This window comes from Phoca vitulina, unplaced genomic scaffold, assembly GCF_004348235.1.
Source record: "Phoca vitulina isolate PV1807 unplaced genomic scaffold, GSC_HSeal_1.0 scaffold39, whole genome shotgun sequence".
NCBI lineage: Eukaryota > Metazoa > Chordata > Mammalia > Carnivora > Phocidae > Phoca > Phoca vitulina.
This window is the reverse complement of record NW_022589742.1, coordinates 15,965,875-15,988,550: the sequence shown is the minus strand read 5'-3', so window position 1 is coordinate 15,988,550 and position 22,676 is coordinate 15,965,875. Positions and strand designations below refer to the sequence as shown.

Below are 22,676 nucleotides of genomic sequence, written 5' to 3'. Positions count from 1 at the left end.
AAAAGTGTTCACAAAAGTTCAAACAAAATGAATGTTAAAAGCTTTGCCTATACCAAGGCACAGCACTGAAACTTCAGAAAAGTCCCAGGATGATACCTGTAGAGTAGGCTAAGGGACTAACCAGTCCAGACAGGAAAAAGAAAGCAAAGGACCTCAAGGAAAAGAAATTTTTAGGGAAAAAAGCCTTATGGTAAATGAGTTAATATGATGGAATATTTGAGAGAAGAGAAAAGGACAGGTGGGAGGCATATTTGATGGAACAACTTGGAAAAAATTAAAGAATACTATTTATTATAATAATATAAACACTGATACCAGTTTAATGAAAAAAAATGATGACATGACTATATTGAAAAGATGATGAAAATGAGGTAAAATATATGAGAAAGCTAAATCCTTATCTACCACCACAAAAAAATCAATAGATATATTAAATTTTTTAAGTCAATAAGTAGTGGAGTAAGCATATTGTCTAGAAACATGGAAGGAAATAATAGAAGAAACAGCTAAAAATATTGAAAGTGGTTGCTTCCAAAGAGTCAGACCCAGGCATATGTAAGGAAGGGGTAGGGGACTGCAGATTTTTATCATAAATGCCTTAACTTTTTAAACTATGTAAATAAGTTACTTTGATTTTTTAAAAAATAACATACTTCTGCTTCTTGGAATTTGGAGTAGAAATATTTTTCCTTATTCTCTCCACTAAGAACAACTAAAAACCCTGGAAATTATATATAAAACAAGCATAGGAAGACTCTTGAAGGTGGAGAAAAAAAGACAGACCAGCTAGGGACTTCAGTTGCTGAGGAACAACACGGTTGTAAATTCCTCCAGTTTTCTTTTTGCTTAATATATCTCAGACTTAGAGATGAAGAATCTAGCAACCGAGAAACACCAGTGGGTGCAGACAAAAAGAAAGCACAAGTTAAAGACTGCTTTCACTAGTCCAAGGACCTGGAAAGCCTAGCAACGGTAAACTTTTAGACAATTAGCATTATACTCTAGTCGAACACCACAGAAAACAGTAGCCCCACATTTACCCATGCCAGCAAAGGCTGAATGGGAAACAGGCATCCACTCTTGCTGCCCAAAACCTCCATTGGGTCGTGCCAGAGAAGACCATGTAAGGAGTAGGAACTTCATCACTCCTGGGCAATAATGAGGCCCCCAATAGTAGAAATCACCTGAGCAGCCTAGACTTCCACACACCCCCAGAAGTAACAAGGTGACCTTCACACTGATGGAGGTGATGTTAGAGAAAGCTGAGAGTCAGATTTTTCACCACTGTCCGACATAAATGAAACCTTCCCAAAACTTGTAGTATTAGGGAAAGTCAGATGTGGAGCAGTAACAAGACATATCTACCCTTCCCAGCCAGGGAGTCATCAATGGAGGCCTAGTGAGGAGATGGAAATCTTACCCTTGACCAGCAGTAATGAAGATTCCCCCATTCTTGGCTGTCAATTGAGGGTGAATAGGGAATATAGACTTCTACCCCAACCTGGAAATAATGAGGTGAAATCACTTTTATCCTGCTAAATCAGTATCCAAAAAGGCCAGCTAAAATAGAAGGTTTAAATAAGATCCAGAGCCTAATATAATAGCCAAAATGTCCAAACTTCAATTGAAAATTACTTAGCATACAAGGAACCAAGAAGATCTCAAACTGAATGAAAAAAAGACAAAATAAATGGTAACACCAAGATGACATAGACGTTAGAATTATCTGTCAAATATTATAAACCATCATCATAATCATGCTTCAATAGGCAATTATAAAGACACTTGAAGCAAATGAAAAAATAGAAAAACTCAGGAAAAAATAGAAAGTCTCAATAAAGGAATAGAAGATATAAAGAACAAAATGTAAATTTTAGAACTAAAAAATAAAATCACCAAAATATAAAGCTCTGTTGATGGTCCCAACAGCAGAATGGAGGGGATAGAAGAAAGAATCAGTGACCTAGAAGACAGAACAACAGAAATTACCCAATCTGAACAACAGTGAGAAAATATAGTGAAAAATAATACACAAAGATGCACTGACTTGTGGGACTATAACAAGACATCTAGTATTTGTGTCATTGGAGTCCTGGAAGGAGAGAAGAGAGGGGGTGGGTCTGAAAAAAATGCTTAAAGAAATAATGGCTGAAAAGTTCCCAAATGTCATAAAAGATATAAATGTACAAGTTCAAGAAGTTAAGCGAATTCCAAAAATTGTAAATGCAAAAAAGTCCACACCAACACACATCATAGTCAAACTTCTTAAACTAAATTCAAAGAAAATAAATATTGAAAGCAGTGAAAGGTAATGATTCCTAATCTATAGGGGGACAACAATTTGAATAATAGCAGACTTCTCATCAGAAACCATGAATGCCAAAATAAAGTAGCACAATATCTTTCAAGTGCTGAAACAAAAACTATCACTCCAGAATTCTATATCCAGCAAAAATATCCTCAGGAATGAAGGGGAAATCAAGACATTCTCAGATGCAGAAAAACTAAGAAAATTTATCATGAGCAGAACTACCCATAAGAATGGCTAAAGGAAGTTCTCTAAACACATAGAAAATGGTAAAAGAAGGAACCTTGGACATCAAGAAGATAAAGAACATGGTAACCAAAAATATGGGTATATACAATAGGTTTTCCTTCTCTTGAATCTTCTAAATTATGTTTTATGGTTGATGCAAAAATTATAACATAGTCTGATGTGGTTCTAAACATATGTAGGGAAAATATTTAAAACAATCATACTTTAAATGGGGAGGGTAAAGGGACATAAAGGGAGCTAAGGTTTCTATACTTCATTCAAACTAGTAAAATGATGACACATGTGATAAGTTATATATATGTATATAAATGTAATACCAAAAGCAAACATAAAAATCCTATACGAAAAGATAAACTCAAAACCACTATAGATAAATCAAAATGGAATTCTAAAAAATGTTCAAGTAATCCACAGGAAAATGAAATAAATAAAACATATAAATCAAAAATAGGTAACAAATAGAAAACAAAATATAAAATGGCAGATTTAAATCCTAACATATCAATAATTTACAATGGTCTAAATACAACAATTAAAAGACAGATTAGCAGAGTGAATTTAAAAACATGATCCGACTTCTGGGGGGGAGGAGTTAAGATAGCAGGAGAGTACAGGACCCTAAGTTTGTCTGGTTCCTTGAATTCAGCTAGATAGTTATCAAATCATTCTGAACACCTGAGAAATCAATTGAAGTTTTGAGAAAAGAAATGCTGTAATTCTTAAAGTAGAAAAGTGACCACTTTTTGGAAGGTAGGAGGTGCAGAGACTTGAATCCTAGGTGATATATCTGAGGATATGGCAGCGGGGAGAGAGTCTGCTTAAGGAGACTACTGCAAAATATTATAAGCAGCAGAGCACCAAACTGGAACTTTAAGAAGTCTGCTACAGTGGGGTACATACTTGGCTTAAAGTTGCTGAGATGGTGAAGTGGGGTAGAATCCCAGGTGTGACAGCATGGTCTTAGGATCCCTGGGGTCTCAAGAAGGATAGGTGTTGCCTTAGAGCAGCAGAGTTCCCAGGCATTAGAGTGGGGAAGCCAGCAATTTTAGGTGCCAGCTTTCTACTCTATGTTGCCATAAACTGTGAACCACTACACAGTTGTGCAACTGCTTTCTGGGAAGGGGCCCGGCAAAAGGCAGAAGTGTGGTGAGACCCCTCTTGCTCCCCTGGGAGGAACAGCATGGGTCCATGCTTCAGGAGTTCCTAAAATTTGGAGTTTTGAAACTCAGTCACATGCCTGAGATAAAAAACACTCGGTCCCAGGCTGGGTGAACACAGAGTTCTGACGGAAACCAGGGAGACAAGAGTGACTGACTGCTTTTCTATGAGGGCTTACTAAAGAGTGGGGGGCACATAAACTTTCAGCTCCAGGGCTAGAGAGTGGGGCACTACCATATTCATCCTGCCTATCAGTGCTGAAAGCCCATCAGGGAGCAAAACAGCACCACATAGTGGAATCCAGAGCCACTTACACTGAGCCTGGCCCCCTGGAAAGGGAGGCATGTTTCCACAAGGACAAGGGCACCTGAGAATCAGAGCAATAGGCCCCTCCCCCAGAAGACAAGCACATACAACTGGCTTGCACCAAGTTTACTGACCATAGAGGGCTGCAAAGCTTCAGCTCTTGGGGAAAACAGTATATAGCATTCTTTGTATTTTTGTTCTTTAGTCTTTCACTATTATTTGTTCAGTTATTTTCTTATTGTTAATTCTTAATTTATTCTTTTTAATTTGTATTTTTATGTATATATTATATAGATATACATATATATATGTTTACTTTCATTGTATTTTATTTTATTATATATATGCATATATTATATATATATATAAAGTTTTCCTTTCATTCTTATTTTGGGATCTAGTTTCTTTCAACAAGTAGACCAAAACACACCCAGGATCTAGTTTTTTGTTTTGTTTTGTTTTGTGTTTTTGTTTTGTTTTTCTGTTGTCATTGTTGTTTTTACCTTTTCTTTCTTCCTTTCTTTTCTGGACAAAATGATAAGATGGAGAAATTCACCCCGAAAGAAAGAACAGGAGGTAGTACTCACTGTCAGGGATTTAATCAATAGGGATATAAGTAAGACGTCTGCACTAAAATTTAAAACAACAATTATAAAGATACTATCTGGGCTTGAAAAAAGCATAGAAGACACTAGAGAATCCCTTACTGTAAAAATAAAAGAACTAAAATCTAGCCAGGCTGAAATTAAAAAATGCTATTAATGAGATGCAGTCCCAAGTGGAGGAAATAAAAATGAGGATGAATGAAGCAGAAGAGAGGATCAGTGATATAGACGATAAAGTGATAGAAAATAAAGAAGCTGAAGAGAGAAAGAAAATTATTAGATCAAATTATTAGATAGAAGGGAGACTTAGAGAACTCAGCAATTCCATAAAGCAAAATAATATCCATATGATAGGGGTCCCAGAAGATGAGGAGTGGGAGAAAGGGGCAGAAGGTTTATTTGACCAAATTATAGCTGAGAAATTCCCTAATCTGGGAAAGGAACTAGGCATTCAAGTCCGGGAGGCACAGAGAACCCACCTCAATATCAATAAAAATAGGTTAACACCTACACATAATAGCGAAGCTTGCAAATTTCAAAGATAAAAAGAAAATGCTGAAAGTAGCTCAAGACAAGAGATCCTTAACTTGCAAGGTTAGACACCTAAGGCTGGCAGCAGACCCATCCACAGAGATCTGGCAGGCCAGAAAGGACTGGCATGATATATTCAACATGCTAAATGGAAAAAACATGCAGCCAAGACTACTTTATCCAGCAAGGCTGTCATTCAGAATAGGAGAGATAAAGAGTTTCCAGGATAAACAAAAACTAAAGGAATTTGTGAACACTAAACCAGCCCAGCAAGAAATATTAAAGGGGATCCTTTGAGTGGAGAGAGAGCCCAAAAGTAACAAAAACCAGAAAGAAACAATCTACAGGAACAGTGACTTTACAGGTAATACAATGGCACTAAATTCATATCTTTCAATAATTACTCTGAATGTAAATGGACTAAATGCTCCAATCCAAAGACATAGGGTATCAGAATGGATAAAAAAACAAAACAAAAACAAAAACAAGACCCATTGATACGCTCCTTACAAGAGACTCATTTTAGATCCAAGGACTCCTCCAGATTGAAAGTGAGGGGGTGGAGAACCATCTATCATGCTAATGGACATCAAAAGAAAGGTGGAGTAGCCATCCTTACATCAGGCAAAATATATTTCAAGCCAAAGACTGTAATAAGAGATGAAGAAGGACACTATATCATAATAAAAGGACCTATCCAACAAGAAGATCTAAATATTGTAAATATTTAGGCCCCTAATTTGGGAGCAGCTAAATATATAAACCAATTAATAACAAAATTTTAAAAAACTCATTGTTAATAATACAATAATAGTAGGGGACTTTAACACCCCACTCACAGCAATGGACAGATCTAAGCAGAAGATCAACAAGGAAACAATGGCTTTGAATGACACACTGGACCAGATGGACTTCACAGATATATTCAGAGCACTTCATCCTAAAGCAGCAGAATATGCATTCTCCTTGAGTGCACTTGGAACATTCTCCAGAATAGATCACATACTGGTCACAAATCAGGTCTCAACTGGTACAAAAAGAATGAGATCATACCATGCATATTTTCAGACCACAACACTATGAAACTTGAAGTCAACCACAAAAAAAAATTTGGAAGGACCACAAATACATGGAGTTTAAAGAACATCCTCTAAAGAATGAATGAGTCAACCAGGAAATTAAAGAAGAATTTTTAAAAAATACATGGAAACAAATGAAAATGAAAATATGACAGTTCAAAACCTTTGGGATGCAACAAAGGCGGTCCTAAGAGAGAAGTATACAGCAATACAGGCCTTCCTCAAGAAACAAGAAAAGTCTCAAATATACAACTTAACCTTATACTTAAAGGAGCTGGAAAAAGAACAGCAAATAAAGCCTAAATCCAGCAAGAGAAAAATAATAATAAAGATTAGTGCAAAAATCAATGATATAGAAATAAAAAAAACAGAACAGATCAATGAAACTAGAAGCAGGTTCCTTGAAATAATTAATAAAATTGATAAACCCCTAGCCAGACTTATCAAAAAGAGAAGAGAAAGGACCCAAATAGATAAAATCACGAATGAGAGAGGAGAGATCACAACCAACACCAAAGAAATACAAACAATTATAAGAGAATATTATGATCAATTATATGCCAAAAAATTAGGCAATCTGGAAGAAATGGATGCATTCCTAGAAATATATAAACTACCAAAATTGAAACAGGAATAAATAGAAAACCTGAACATACCCATAACCAACAAAGAAGTTAAATCAGTAATCAAAAATCTCCCAACAAGAGTCTAGGGCTAGATGGCTTCCCAGAGGAATTCTACCAAGTATTTAAAGAAGAATTAATACCTATTCTTCTGAAACTGTTCCAAATAATAGAAATGGAAGGAAAACTTCCAAACTCATTCTATGAGGCCAGTATTACCTTGATCCCAAAACCAGAGAGTGACCCTACTAAAAAGGAGAACTAGACCAATATCCCTGAAGAACATGAATGCAAAAATTCTCACCAAGATATTAGCTAACAGGATCCAACAGTACATTAGAAGGATTATTCACCATGACCAAGTGGGACTTATTCCGGGGTGCAGGGTGGTTCAACATCCACAAATCAATAAATGTGGTACACCACATTAATAAAAGAAAGGATAAGAGGGTGCCTGGGTGACTCAGTTGGTTAAGCGACTGCCTTCGGCTCAGGACATGATCCTGGAGTCCCAGGATCAAGTCCCACATAGGGCTCCCTGCTCAGCAGGGAGTCTGCTTCTCCCTCTGACCCTCCCCTATCTCATGTGCACTCTCTCTCTCTCTCAAATAAATGAATAAATAAAATCCTTAAAAAAAAGGATAAGAACCATATGAACTTCTCAATAGATGCAGAAAAAGCATTTGACAAAATACAGCATTGTTTCTTGATAAAAACTCTTTGCAGTGTAGGGATAGAGAGAACATAACTCACTATCATAAAATCCATATATGAAAGACCCACAGTGAATATCATTCTCAGTGGGGAAAAACTAAGCTTTTCCCCTAAGGTCAGGAATACAGCAGGGATGTCCACTCTCACCACTGTTGTTCAACAGAGTACTAGAAATCCTAGCCTCAGCAATCAGACAACAAAAAGAAATAAAAGGTATCCAAATCAGCAATGAAGAACTCAAACTTTCACTCTTTGCAGATGACATGATACTCTATGTAGAAAACTCAAAAGACTCCATCGAAATATTGCTAGAACTGATAGAGGAATTCATCAAAGTCATAGGATATAAAATCAGTGCACATACCGGGTATTTACCCCAAAGATACAAATGTAGGGATCCGAAGGGGTACGTGCACCCTGATGTTTATAGCAGCAATGTCCACAATAGCCAAACTGTGGAAAGAGCCAAGATGTCCATCAACAGATGAATGGATAAAGAAGATGTGGTATATATATACAATGGAATATTATGCAGCCATCAAAAGGAATGAAATCTTGCCATTTGCAACGACATGGATGGAACTGGAGGGTATTACGCTGAGCGAAATAAGTCAATCAGAGAAAGACATGTATCATATTACCTGAATTCTGAATCTCAGGAAACAAACTGAGGGTTGCTGGAGTGGTGGGGGGTGGGAGGGATGGGGTGGCTGGGTGATAGACATTGGGGAGGGTATGTGCTATGGTGAGTGCTGTGAAGTGTGCAAGACTGTTGAATCATAGACCTGTACCTCTGAAGCAAATAATACATTATATGTTAAAAAAAGAAGAAGAAGAAGAAGATAGCAGGAGGGGAAGAATGAAGGTGGGGGAATCGGAGGGGGAGATGAACCATGAGAGACTATGGACTCTGAGAAACAAATTGAGGGTTCTAGAAGGGAGGGGGGTGGGGGGATGGGTTAGCCTGGTGATGGGTATTAAAGAGGGCACGTTCTGCATGGAGCACTGGGTGTTACACACAAACAATGAATCATGGAACACTACATCAAAAGCTAATGATGTAATGTATGGTGATTAACATAACATAATAAAAAAAAAAAGAGGCTTGGGGAAAGATGGCGGAGGAGTAGGGGACCCTATTTCAACTGGTCCCCGGAAATGAGCTGGATATCTACCAGACCACTCTGAGCACCCACGAAACCAGCCTGAGATGTAAGAAGATCTGGATCTCTACAAACAGAATATCGCAGGCGGTTGGTTTTGAGGTAGGAAGCGGAGAGCCGTGATTTCGCGGGCAGATATCGGAGGATAACCAGCAGCAGGAGGGTGTCTGGCCCTGGGGATCCTACACCGCCGGTGAGCGACAGCCTCGCGTGCTGGGGACCAGGCACAGACTCGCAGACCATTAGCAGCGGGGAAAGGACTTTAGGGCAGCCCCCAGGGGCGGAAACCCGGAGCAGCAGTGTCGCCCGCGCACGCGCGCGTGATCTGGGAGCAGCTGGCAGTTTTAGAAGCACAAAGGGCAGAGACGTGCCCCTACCTGGAGACAGGACTGGGAGCGCTGCGGAGGGGCACACAACCCAGGACGCTGCAGTTTATAGCAGCACGGACAGAAACGGAGACGGTGTGGCCTGGAGACCTCACTGAAGAACAGACTGCGATCTCTCTGCTCTGAGGCAGAGGGTTGGAAACGGTCTCTTCTGCTCTGACTCGCGGAAGAGACGCAGAAAGCCTCCAGGGAAAGCCGCCAGAGAACAAAAGCCCCAAAGACTGATTCCTGCTGAGCCCATCCCCCGCCACAGGGGGCAGGGCAACTCCGCCCAAACAGGGATGCCTGAGTAATAGCGTGGCAGGCCCCTCCCCCAGAAGACAGGCTGGAAAAACAAGAGGCCAGCAACCCTAAGGTCCCAAGAAAACAGGTGCATCTTGCTTGGGTTCTGGTCAATAATTTGGACTCTATACATTCCCTCAAACACCCATCAACAGAATGACTAGGAGGAGGAGCCCCCAAAATAGAAAAGACTCAGAGATTATGACTTCTGCTGCAGATTTACAAATGGATGCAGATATAACCAAGATGTCGGAGATGGAATTCAGGCTAGCAATTGTGAAGACAATGGCTAGAATGGAGAAATCAATTAATGGCAACATAGAGTCTCTAAGGGCAGAAATGAAAGCTGAATTGGCAGAACTTAAAAATGCTATCAATGAGATCCAATCCAATCTAGATAATCTAACAGCTAGGGTAAATGAAGCCAAAGAGCAAATAAGTGACCTGGAAGACAATATAATAGATAAAAAGGGAAAAGAGGAGGCCAGGGAAAAACAACTCAGAATTCATGAAAATAGAATCAGAGAAATAAGTGATACCATGAAGCATTCCAATGTCAGAATCATTGGAATCCCGGAGGGAGTGGAGAGAGAGAGAGGACTAGAAGATGTATTTGAGCAAATCGTAGCTGAGAACTTCCCTAATCTGGGGAATGAAACAAACATTCGAGTCCTAGAGGCAGAGAGGACCCCTCCTAAGATCAAGGAAAACAGGCCAACACCCCGGCATGTAATAGTAAAACTTGCAAATCTTAGAACCAAGGAAACCATCTTAAGGGCAGTTAGGGGGAAGAGATTCCTTACGTACAGAGGGAGGAACATCAGAATAACGTCAGACCTATCCACAGAGACCTGGCAAGCCAGAAAGGCCTGGCAAGACATACTCAGGGTACTAAATGAGAAGAACATGCAGCCAAGAATACTTTATCTGACAAGGCTTTCATGTAGAATGGATGGAGAGATGCAGAGCTTCCAAGACTGGCAGAAACTGAAAGAATATGTGACCACTAAGCTGGCCCTGCAAGAAATATGAAGGGGGGTTCTATAAAAGGAGAAAGACCACAAGAGTGATATACAACAGAAATTTACAGGGACAATCTATAAGAAAAACGTCTTCACAGGCAACATGATGACAATTAATTCATATCTTTCAATAATCATTCTCAACGTGAATGGCCTAAACGCTCCCATAAAACGGCACAGGGTTGCAGATTGGATAAAAAGACAGGACCCATCCATATGCTGTCTACAAGAGACTCATTTTGAACCTAAAGATACATCCAGACTGAAAGTGAAGGGATGGAGATCCATCTTCCATGCCAGCGGACCTCAAAAGAAAGCTGGGGTAGCAATTCTTATATCAGACAAATTAGATTTTAAACTAAAGTCTGTAATTAGAGACACAGAAGGATACTATATCATTCTTAAAGGGTCTATCCAACAAGATGATCTAACAATTGTAAATATCTATGCCCCCAACATGGGAGCAGCCATCTACATAAGCCAACTGTTAACCAAAATAAAGAGTCATATTGATAACAATACGTTAATTGTAGGAGACCTCAATATCCCACTCCCAGCAATGGACAGATCATCTAAGCAGAAAATCAACAAGGAAACAAGAGCTTTGAATGATACATTGGACCAGATGGACCTCATAGATATTTACAGAACATTCCACCCTAAAACAACAGAATACTCATTCTTCTTGAGCGCACATGGAACTTTCTCCAGAATAGACCACATACTGGGTCACAAATCAGGTCTCAACCAATACCAAAAGACTGAGATTTTTCCCTGCATATTCTCAGACAACAATGCTCTAAAACTGGAACTCAATCACAAGAAAAAATTTGGCAGAAATTCAAACACTTGGAAGCTAAAGACCACTCTGCTCAAGAATGTTTGGGTCAACCAGGAAATCAAAGAAGAACTTAAACAATTCATGGAAATCAATGAGAATGAAAACACATCAGTCCAAAACCTATGGGATACTGAAAAGGCAGTCCTGAGGGGGAAATACATAGCCATCCAAGCCTCACTCAAAAAAATAGAAAAATCTCGAATTCACCAACTAACTCTACACCTTAAAGAACTAGAGAAAAAGCAACAAACGATGCCTAAGCCACACATTAGAAGAAAAATAATTAAGATTAGAGCAGAGATCAATGAATTAGAAACACAGTAGAGCAGATCAATGAAACTAGATGTTGGTTCTTTGAAAGAATTAATAAGATCGATAAACCACTGGCCAGACTTATCCAAAAGAAAAGAGAAAGGACCCAAATTAATAAAATTATAAATGAAAGGGGAGAGATCACGATTAACACCAAGGAAATAGAAACAATTATTAGAAATTATTATCAACAACTATATGCTAAATTGAGCAATCTGGATGAAATGGAGGTCTTCCTGGAAACCTATAAGCTGCCAAGACTGAAACAGGAAGAAATTGACAACCTGAATAGGCCAATAACCAGTAACGAGATTGAAGCGGTGATCAAAAACCTCCCAAAAAACAAGAATCCAGGGTCTGATGGATTCCCTGGGGAATTCTACCTAATATTCAATGAAGAAATAATACCTATTCTACTGAAGCTGTGTCAAAAAATAGAAACAGAAGGAAAACTTCCAAACTCATTCTATGAGGCCAGCATTACCTTAATCCCCAAAGCAGGCAAAGACCCCATCAAAAAGGAGAATTTCAGACTGATACCTCTGATGAATATGGATTCCAAAATCATCAACAAAATCCTACCTAATAGGATCCAACAATACATTAAAAGGATCATCCACCACGACCAAGTGGGATTTATCCCCAGGATGCAAGGGTGGGTCAACATTCGCAAATCAATCAATGTGATAGAACACATCAATAAGAGGAGGGAGAAGAACCATATTGTCCTCTCAATTGATGCAGAAAAAGCATTTGACAAAATACAACATCCTTTCCTGATTAAAACTCTTCACAGTATAGGGATAGAGGGAACATTCCTCAAGTTCATAAAATCCATCTATGAAAAACCCACAGCAAATATCATCCTCAATGGGGAAAAGCTGAGAGCCTTTCCCTTAAGATCAGGAACACGTCAAGGATGCCCACTCTCGCCACTATTGTTCAACATAGTAATAGAAGTCCTAGCAACAGCAATCAGACAACAAAAAGAAATAAAAGGTATTCAAATTGGCAAAGAAGAATTCAAATTCTCTCTTTTCGCAGACGACATGATCCTTTATGTGGAAAACCCAAAAGACTCCACCCCCAAATTCCTAGAACTCATACAGGAATTCAGTAATGTGGCAGGATACAAAATCAACGCACAGAAATCAGTTGCTTTCTTATACACTAACAACGGAACTGTAGAAAGAGAAATTAGAGAAAGGATTCCATTTACAATAGCACCAAAAACCATAAGATACCTCAGAATAAACCTAACCAAACAGGTAAAGGATCTATACTCTAGGAACTACAAAACACTCATGAAAGAAATTGAAGAAGACACAAAAAGATGGAAAAATATTCCATGCTCATGGATCAGAAGAATAAACATTGTGAAAATGTCTATGCTACCCAGAGCAATCTATACCTTCAATGCCATCCCGATCAAAATTCCAATGACATTTTTCAAAGTGCTGGAACAAACAATCCTAAAATTTCTGTGGAATCAGAAAAGACCCTGAATCGCCAAGGAAATGTTGAAAAAGAGAAACAAAGCTGGGGGCATCACGTTGCCCGATTTCAAGCTCTATTACAAAGCTGTGATCACCGAGACAGCATGGTACTGGCACAAAAATAGACATATAGACCAATGGAACAGAATAGAGAACCCAGATATGGACCCTCAACTCTATGGTCAAATAATCTTTGACAAAGCAGGAAAAAACATGCAAAGGAAAAAAGACAGGCTCTTTAATAAATGGTGCTGGGAAAATTGGACAGCCACATGCAGAAGAATGAAACTTGACCATTCTCTAACACTATTCACAAAGATAAACTCAAAGTGGATGAAAGACCTCAATGTGAGACAAGAATCCATCAAAATCCTAGAGGAGAACATAGGCAGTAACCTCTTTGACATCGCCCACAGCAACTTCTTTCAAGATACATCTCCAAAAGCTAGTGAAACAAAAGCAAAAATGAACTTTTGGGACTTCATCAAGATAAAAAGCTTCTGCACAGAAAGGAAACAGTCAACAAAACAAAGAGGCAACCCACAGAATGGGAGAAGATATTTGCAAATGACACTATAGATAAACGGCTGGTATCCAAGATCTATAAAGAACTTCTCAAACTCAACACCCAAAAAACAAATAATCAAGTCAAAAAGTGGGCAGAAGATATGAAAAGACACTTCTCTGAAGTAGACATACAAATGGCTAACAGACACATGAAAAAGTGTTCATCATCATTAGCCATCAGGGAAATCCTAATCAAAACCACATTGAGATACCACCTTACACCAGTTAGAATGGCAAAAATGGACAGGGAAAGAAACAACAAATGTTGGAGAGGTTGTGGAGAAAGGGGAACCCTCTTACACTGTTGGTGGGAATGCAAGTTGGTACAGCCACTTTGGAAAACAGTGTGGAGGTGCCTCAAAAATTTAAAAATAGAGCTACCCTATGACCCAGCAATTGCACTCCTGGGTGTTTACCCCAAAGACACAGATGTAGTGAAAAGAAGGGCCATATGCACCCCAATGTTCATAGCAGCAATGTCCACAATAGCCAAACTGTGGAAAGAGCCGAGATGCCCTTCAACAGATGAATGGATAAAGAAGATGTGGGCCATATATACAATGGAATATTACTCAGCCATCAGAAAGGATGAATACCCAACTTTTACATCAACATGGATGGGACTGGAGGAGATTATGCTAAGTGAAATAAGTCAAGCAGAGAAAGTCAATTATCATATGGTTTCACTTATTTGTGGAACAGAAGGAATAGCATGGAGGACATTAGGAGAAGGAAGGGAAAAATGGGGAGGGAATTGGAGGGAGAGATGAACTATGAGAGACTATGGACTCTGAGAAATAAACAAGGTTTTAGAGGGGAGGGGGAAGGGGGGATTGGTTAGCCCGGTGATGGGTATTAAGGAGGGCACGTACTGCATGGAGCACTCGGTGTTATACGAAAACAATGGATCGTGGATCACCACATCAAAAACCAATGATGTATTGTATGGTGACTAACATAACATAATAAAATAAATAAATAAATAAAATAAATAAAATAAAATCAGTGCACACAAGTCAGTTGCATTTCTATACACTGACAATGAGGAAGAAGAATGAGAAATCAAGGAATCGATCCCATTTACAATTGCACCAAAAACCATTAGATACCTAGGAATAAACCTAACCAAAGAGGTAAAAGATCTGTACTCTGAAAACTAAAGAACTTAAGGAAGAAACTGAAGAAGACACAAAGGAATGGAAAAACATTCCATGCTCATGGATTGGAAGAACAAATACTTTTAAAACGTCTATGTTACCCTAAGCAATCTACACATTCAATGCAATCACTATCAAAATACCATCAGCATTTTTCACAGAGCTGGAACAAACAATCCTAAAATTTGTATGGAAACAGAAAAGACCCTGAATAGCCAAAGGAATTTTAAAAAAGAAAACCAAAGCTGGAGGCATCACAATTCCAGAGTTCAAGCTGTAATCATCAAGACAGTATGATTCTGGCAGAAAAACAGACACATAGAACAATGGAACAGAATAGCTGGACCCTCAACCCTATGGTCAACTAATCTTTGACAAAGCAGGAAAGAATATCCAATGGAAAAAAGACAGTCTCTTCAACAAATGGTGTTGGAAAAACTGGACAGCCACATGCAGAAGAATGAAACTGGACCACTTTCTTACACCATACACAAAAATAAACTAAAAATCGTTGAAAGACCTAAATATGAGACAGGAATCCATCAAAATACTAGAGGGGAACACAGGCAGCAACCTCTTTGACCTCAGCCACAGCAACTTCTTACTGGACATGTCTCCAAAGGCAAGGGAAACAAAAGCAAAATGAACTATTGGGACTTCATCAGGATAAAAAGCTTTTGCACAGCAATGGAAACAGTCAACAAAACTAAAAGGCAACCTACAGAATGGAAGAAGATATTTGCAAATGACTTATCAGATAAAGGGCTGGTATCCAGAATCTATAAAGAACTCATCAAATTCAACACCCAAAAAACAAATAATCCAGTCAAGAAATGGACAGAAGGCATGAACAGACATTTCTCCAAAGAAGACATCCAAATGGCTACAGACACATGAAAAAATGCTCAACATCACTTATCATCAGAGAAATACAAATCAAAACCACAATGAGATACCACCTCACACCAGTCAGAATGGCTAAAATTAACAAGTCAGGAAACAACAGATGCTGGTGAGGATACATAGAAAGGGGATTCCTCTTATACTGTTGGTGGGAATGCAAGCTGGTGCAGACACTCTGGAAAACAGTACTGAGATTTCACAAAAAGTTAAAAATAGAAATACTTACAACCCAGCAATTGCTCTACTAGCAATTTGTCCAAAGAATACAAACATAGTGATTTGAAGGGGCACATGCCCCACAATGTTTATAGCAGCAATGTCCACAATAGCCAAAATATGGAAAGAGCCCAGGTGTCCATCGACAGATGAATGGATACAGAAGATGTGGTGTATATATATATATGATGGAATATTACTCAGCCATAAAAAAAGAATGAAATCTTGCCATTTGCAATGATGTGGATGGAACTAGAGTGTATTGTGCTAAGCGAAATAAGTCAGTCAGTGAAAGACAAATGCCATATTATTTCATTCATATGTGGAACTTAAGAAACAAAACGGATGGACATAGGGAAAGGAAAGGAAAAATAAAATAAGATGAAAACAGAAAGGGAGGCAAACCGTATGAGACTCTTAACTGTAGGAAACAAACTAAGGGTTGCTGCAGGGGAGGCTGGTGGGGGGATGGGGCAAATGGGTGATGGGCATTAAGGAGGGCAATTGATGTAATGAGCACTGAGTGTTATATGCAACTGATGAATCACTAAATTCTACCCCTGAATCTATTAATACACTATATGTTACTTAAATTGAATTTAAATTAAAAATTCTAAAAAATAAATAAAATTTTTTAAAAATAAAATAAAAACATGATTCAACTTTATGTTGTCTACAAGAAACTCTTTTCAAATATAATGATATTGACAAGGTTAAAGTAAAAGTAGAGAAAAACATATATAATGCAAACATCAGTCAAAGGAGACTAAAAATAGCCATATTAATATCACATAAAATAAGCTTCAAAGAAAATTACCAGAGACACATAGGGGCATAACATAATGATAAAAGGAAAAATCCACCAGGAATAGAATATATAGCAATCTGAAATGTGCATGCACCAAACAACAGGGCTGAAAGATCTATAAAGCAAAAACTGATAGAACTGTTTTTAGAGTTGTAAAAACAGAACTCTCTATTTAGAAAAATAGACAAATCCACAATTACACCAGGTGACTTTAACAGCTCACTCTTAACAATTTATAGAACAACTTGACAGAAAACCTGCAAGGATATAGACTTGAACAACACAACCAACCAACAGGATCTAATATACATATATACAGCACTACACCCAGTAACAGTAGACTACACATTATTTTCAAATACCCATGGAACATATACCAACATAGATCATATTGTGGGCCATAAAACAAACCTCAACAAATTTAAAAGAATTTATATCATACCAAGTGTGTTCTCCAACCACAATGGAATCAAACATGAAATCAATAACAGAAAAAATAACTAAAATCTTCAAAGTCTTAGAAACTAAACACACTCCTAAATTATCCATGAGTCAAAGAAGAAATGTCAGAATGTATCAAAAAGTGCTTGAAAATGAATGAAAATGAAAACACGACATATTAAAATTTGTAAGAAAGTTACAGCACTAAATGGACACATTAGAAAGGAGGAATAGGGGGCGCCTGGGTGGCTCAGTCATTAAGCGTCTGCCTTTGGCTCAGGTCATGATCCCAGGGTCCTGGGATCGAGCCCTGCATCGGGCTTCCTGCTCCGCGGGAAGCCTGCTTCTCCCTCTCCCACTCCCCCTGCTTGTGTTCCCTCTCTCGCTGTGTCTCTGTCAAATAAATAAATAAAATCTTTTAAAAAATTAAATAAAAAATTTTTTTAAAAGAAAGGAGGAATAGTCTCAAATCAATAATCTAAGCTCCCAGCTCAAAAATCTAGAAAAAGAAAAGCAAAATAAACCCAATGCAATCAGAAGGAAAAAAATAATACAGAAGTAAATGAAATTTAAAATAGAAAAATAATAGAGAAAATCAATGAAACAAATGTTCTTTATTTTTTTATTTAAATTCCAGTTAGTTAACATACAGTGTAATATTAGTTTCAGGTGTACAGTATAGTGATTCAACCCTTCCATATAATACCCAGTGCTCATCACAGTGCCTTCCTTAATCCCTATCACCTATTTAACCCACACCCTCACCCACCCCTCCTCTGGTAACCATCAGTTTGTTCTCTATAGTTAAGAGTCTGTTTCTTGGTTTGTCCCCCCATTTCTTTTTTCCCCTTTGATCATTTGTTTCTTAAATTCCACGAAAGAGTGAAATCATAAGGTATTTGTCTTTCTCTGACTATTTTACTTAGTATAATACTCTCTAGGCTCCATCCACATCACTACAAATGGCAAGATTTCATTCTTTTTTATGGCTGAGTAATATTCCATTGTGTCTTCTTTATCCATCATCAGCTGATGGACACTTGGGCTGTTTCCATAATTTGGCTATTGTAAATAATGCTGCTATAAACATATAGGTGCATATATCCCTTTGAATTAGTATTTTTCTATTCTTTGGGTAAATACCTAGTAGTGCAATTGCTGGATCATAGGATAGTTCTATTTTTAACTCTTTTAAGAACGTCCATATTGTTTTCCACAGTGGCTGTACCAGTTTGCATTCCCACCAACAGTGCAAGAGGGTTTCCCTTTCTCCACATCCTCGCCAACACCTGTTGATTCTTGTGTTGTTGATTTTAGCCCTTCACACAGGTGTGAGATGATATCCTATTATAGTTTTGATTTGCATTTCCCTGATGAGTGAGGTTGAGCATCTTTTCATGTGTCTGTTGGCCATCTGTATGCGTTCTTTGGAAAAACATCTATTCATGTCTTCTATTTTTTAATTGAATAATTCATTTTGGGGGTGTTGAGTTTTATAAGTTCTTTATATATTTTGGATACTAAGCCTTTATTAGATATGTCATTTGAAATATCTTCTCCCATTCTGAAGGTTGCCTTTTAGTTTTGTGGAAGCTACAAAACTGGAAAGTACAGCACATCAGTGTGTCCTGACAGCTGGGTCCCTGATGGGTCTGGATGACATTATCTCACAGCAGCTGGTAGAGAAGTGAGGTCTGCAGGAACACGGGACTGCCTGGATCCTGTCCATGGTCTCTCTGGGCTGTGGTTTTGTGGGCTCTGTAGTAGGAAGCCAGTAAAGGGTTTTGGACCAGTTCATCCCTAGCACCACCAAAGTAGATGCACTAAAGAAGATGCTATTGAATCAGGGGGGCTTTGCCCCATGTTCTCTAGGCTGGTTCCTCCCATTGGTAAGAGCACTCAATGGACGGTCAGTCCAGGACAACTGCGCCAAGCTACAGCAGGATTATCCCAATGCCCTCATCACCAACTACTATCTGGCCTGCCATGCAGTTAGCCAACTTCTACCTGGTTCCCCTTCATTACATGTTGGCCGTTGTCCAGTGTATTGTTGTTATCTGGAACTCCTACCTGTCCTGGAAGGCACACCAACTCTAGGCCTGCCTCACTCCATCGTCTCCACCTTGTGGTGATCCAGCTTGACACTGGAGTAGTCAAACTCCTCAAAGTGGGCACATCCGTTTTCATGGGGTTCAATTGCCAGTCAGAACTTAATGGGTTTAGTATCTGACTCCTTTTGAAATCATTAAAACCTTTAGAATGGTCCTCTACTCAAAACAAACAAATGATTGTTCTTTTAAAAGACCAATAAAGTTGACAAACCTCTAGAAAGACTGACAAAGGAAAAAAGAGAAAACACAAATTACCAATGTAAGCAATGAAACAAGGTATCACCACTAACCCTGTAGATATCAAAACAGTAAGAGAATGGTATGTAAAACTGTACACACACAAATTCAACAACTCAGGTGATATGGACTGATTCTTCAAAAAATACCAACTACCACACCCTCACCCAATATAAAATAGATAATTTGACTAGCACTGTAACAAAATTAAATTTAGTAGAATTATACCAAATGTATAAAGAATAAATGCCAATTCCATACAATATCTTCCAGATAATAGAAGAGGAAGAAACAATTCACAATTCACTTCATAAAACTAGTATTAGCCTGATACCAAAACCAAACATAGTGTAAAAAACTGTACCAGACCAATGTTCCTCATGAATACATATGTAAAAGTCTCTAACAAAATAACAGAAAAAAAAATTCGGCTACACATAAAAGTAATTATACACCAAGATCAAGTACAATTTAGACCAAGAATGCAAGGCTGATACAATATTATAAAAATTGATCAATGCAATCCATATTAATAGGCTAATGAAGAAAAATTACATGACCATATCAATTGATGCAGGAAAAAAAAACATTTGACAAAGTTCAACACCATCGTGATAAAAATTTCAGAAAAATAGGAATAGAGAGGAACTTTCTCAACTTGATATAGAGCATCTACATAAATACTACAGCTAACATACTTCAATAGTGAAAGACTGAATGGTCTCCCACTAAGACCAAGAACAAGGCATGGATGTCCATTCTCACCACTCTTATTCAGCCTAGTGTTGGAAGGTCTAGCCAGTGCAATAAAGCAAGAAAAGAAAAGACATACAGATGGAAAAGAAAGAAGAAAACTGTCCCTACTTGAAAATGATATGCTTGTCTACATAGAATACCCCAATAAATCTACCCAAAAAAACCCTCCCAAACTGAGTTCTTGTGAGTTCAGCAAAGTTGCAGGATAGAAGATAATCATATGAGAATCAATTGTATTTCTTTTCTTTTCTTTTAATTTTATTTATTTATCAGAGAGAGAGAGAGCACAAGCAGGGGGAGAGGCAGGCATAGGGAGAAGCAGGCTCCCTGCTGAGGAAGGAGCCTGATGTGGGACTCGATCCCAGGACCCTGGGATCATGACCTGAGCCAAAGGCAGATGCTTAACCGCCACCCAGGTGTCCCTGTATTTCTATATAATAGCAATGAACACATGGACACTAAAATGAAAAGTACCATACCACTTAGAATTGCTTTTAAAATAAAATACCTAAGGGCAAATCTAACAAAATACATACAGAACTTACACGCTGAAAACTACATAACGCTGATGAAAGAAGTCAAATACAATCTAAATAGATAAATCTAAATAAATACAATCTAAATAAATAAATAACATGTTCATGGGTTGGAAAATTCGACATAGTAAAGATCTAAATTCTCCCCAAGTTGATATACAGATCTAATGCAATTCTTATAAAACTCCCAGCAAGACTTTTTTCGTAGATATACACAAGATTATTCTAAAATGTATATGGAAAGGCAAGGGAACTAGAGCAGCTAAAACAATTGTACAAAAAAAAACGAATAAAGGGGCGGCTGGGTGGCTCAGCCAGTTAAACAGCTGCCTTCGGCTCAGGTCATAATCCCAGGGTCCTGGGATTGAGCCCTGCATCAGGCTCCCTGTTCAATGGGCAGCCTGCTTCTCCCTCTCTACCACTTGTGCTCTCTCACTTGCTCTCTCTCTCAAATAAATAAAATCTTAGAAGAAGAAGAAGAAGAAGAAGAAGAAGAAGAAGAAGAAGAAGGAGAAGAAGAAGAAGAAGAAGGAGAAGAAGAAGAAGAAAGTGGGAGGAATCAGCTTACCTAAATTCAAGATTTATTATATATAATATATATGTATATAGTAATCAAGACTATGTGGTATTGACATAGAGACACATAAATCAATGGAACAAAAGAGAGAACCTATAAAAAGCCACATACAAATACGTCTGACTGATTTTAAAAGCAATTTAATAAAGGATGCCTTATAAAAAATTAACTCAAAATTGATCAAGGATTTAAATTTAAAATACAAAACCATGAACGTTTTGGAAAAAAAACATAGGAGAAACATTTGAGATTTATGGCTAGGCAAAGAATTCTTAGACTTGACAACAGAAGCACAATTCATAAGAGAAAAATTGATAAATTGGACTTTATCGAAATTAAAAATGTTTGCTCTGAAAAAGACCCTGTTAAGAGCATGAAAAGACTAACTACACAGTGGGACAAAATATTTACAAAGTACAAATCTAACAAAGGACTTTTATCTAGAACATAATAAGAACTCTTAAAACTCAAAATTTTTAAAAATCCTGTTAGAAAATAGGCAAAAGACATGAACAGACATTTAACCGAAGAGGATGTACAGATGGCAAATAAATACATGAAAAGTTGCTCAACATCATTAGCCACTAGAGAAATGCAAATTAAAACTATAAGATATGACTACACACTTGTCCGAATGGCTAAAATAAAAAATTGTGACTCTAAATGCTGGTGAGGATGCAGAGGAACTGGATCTCTCCTATATTGCTGGTGGGAATGCAAAATGATATATCCAATGTGGAAATGGTTTGACACTTTCTTATAAACGAAACATGCAATTATCATACAACCCAGAAATTACACTCCTGGGCATTTGTCCCACAGAAATGAAGACTTATGTTCACACAAAAACCTATACACAAACATTTATAACAGCTTCATTCATAATAGACAAAACCTGGAAATAACCCAGATGTTCTTTAATGGATGAATGATTAAATTGTGATACATCCATACCATGAAATACTACTCAGCAATAAAAAGGCTTAAACTATCAATACATGGATAAATCTCCATGGAATTATTCTGAGTGAAAAGAAAAAAACAGTCCCAAAAGTCCACATACTATATTACTTTATTTATTTAAGAATCTTGAAATGACAAAATTTGAGAATGAGGAACAAATTAGTGGTTTCCAGCGGTTAAGGAGGGGGTGGGGGTAGCTATAAAAGGACAACACAAGGGATATTGTGGTGATGGAAATATTCTGTATCTTGACTGTATCAATGTCAAAATCCTGGTTTTGATAGTGTACTATAGTTCTGCAAGATGTTACCATTGTAGAAAACTGGGCA

At 37.9% G+C, this 22,676-nt stretch overlaps 1 pseudogene; it reads left to right on the top strand.

Moving 5' to 3' along the window:
* Positions 1-357: 357 nt before the first annotated feature.
* Positions 358-20,507, top strand: LOC116647125 (annotated as a pseudogene).
* The last annotated feature ends 2,169 nt before the right edge of the window (positions 20,508-22,676 follow it).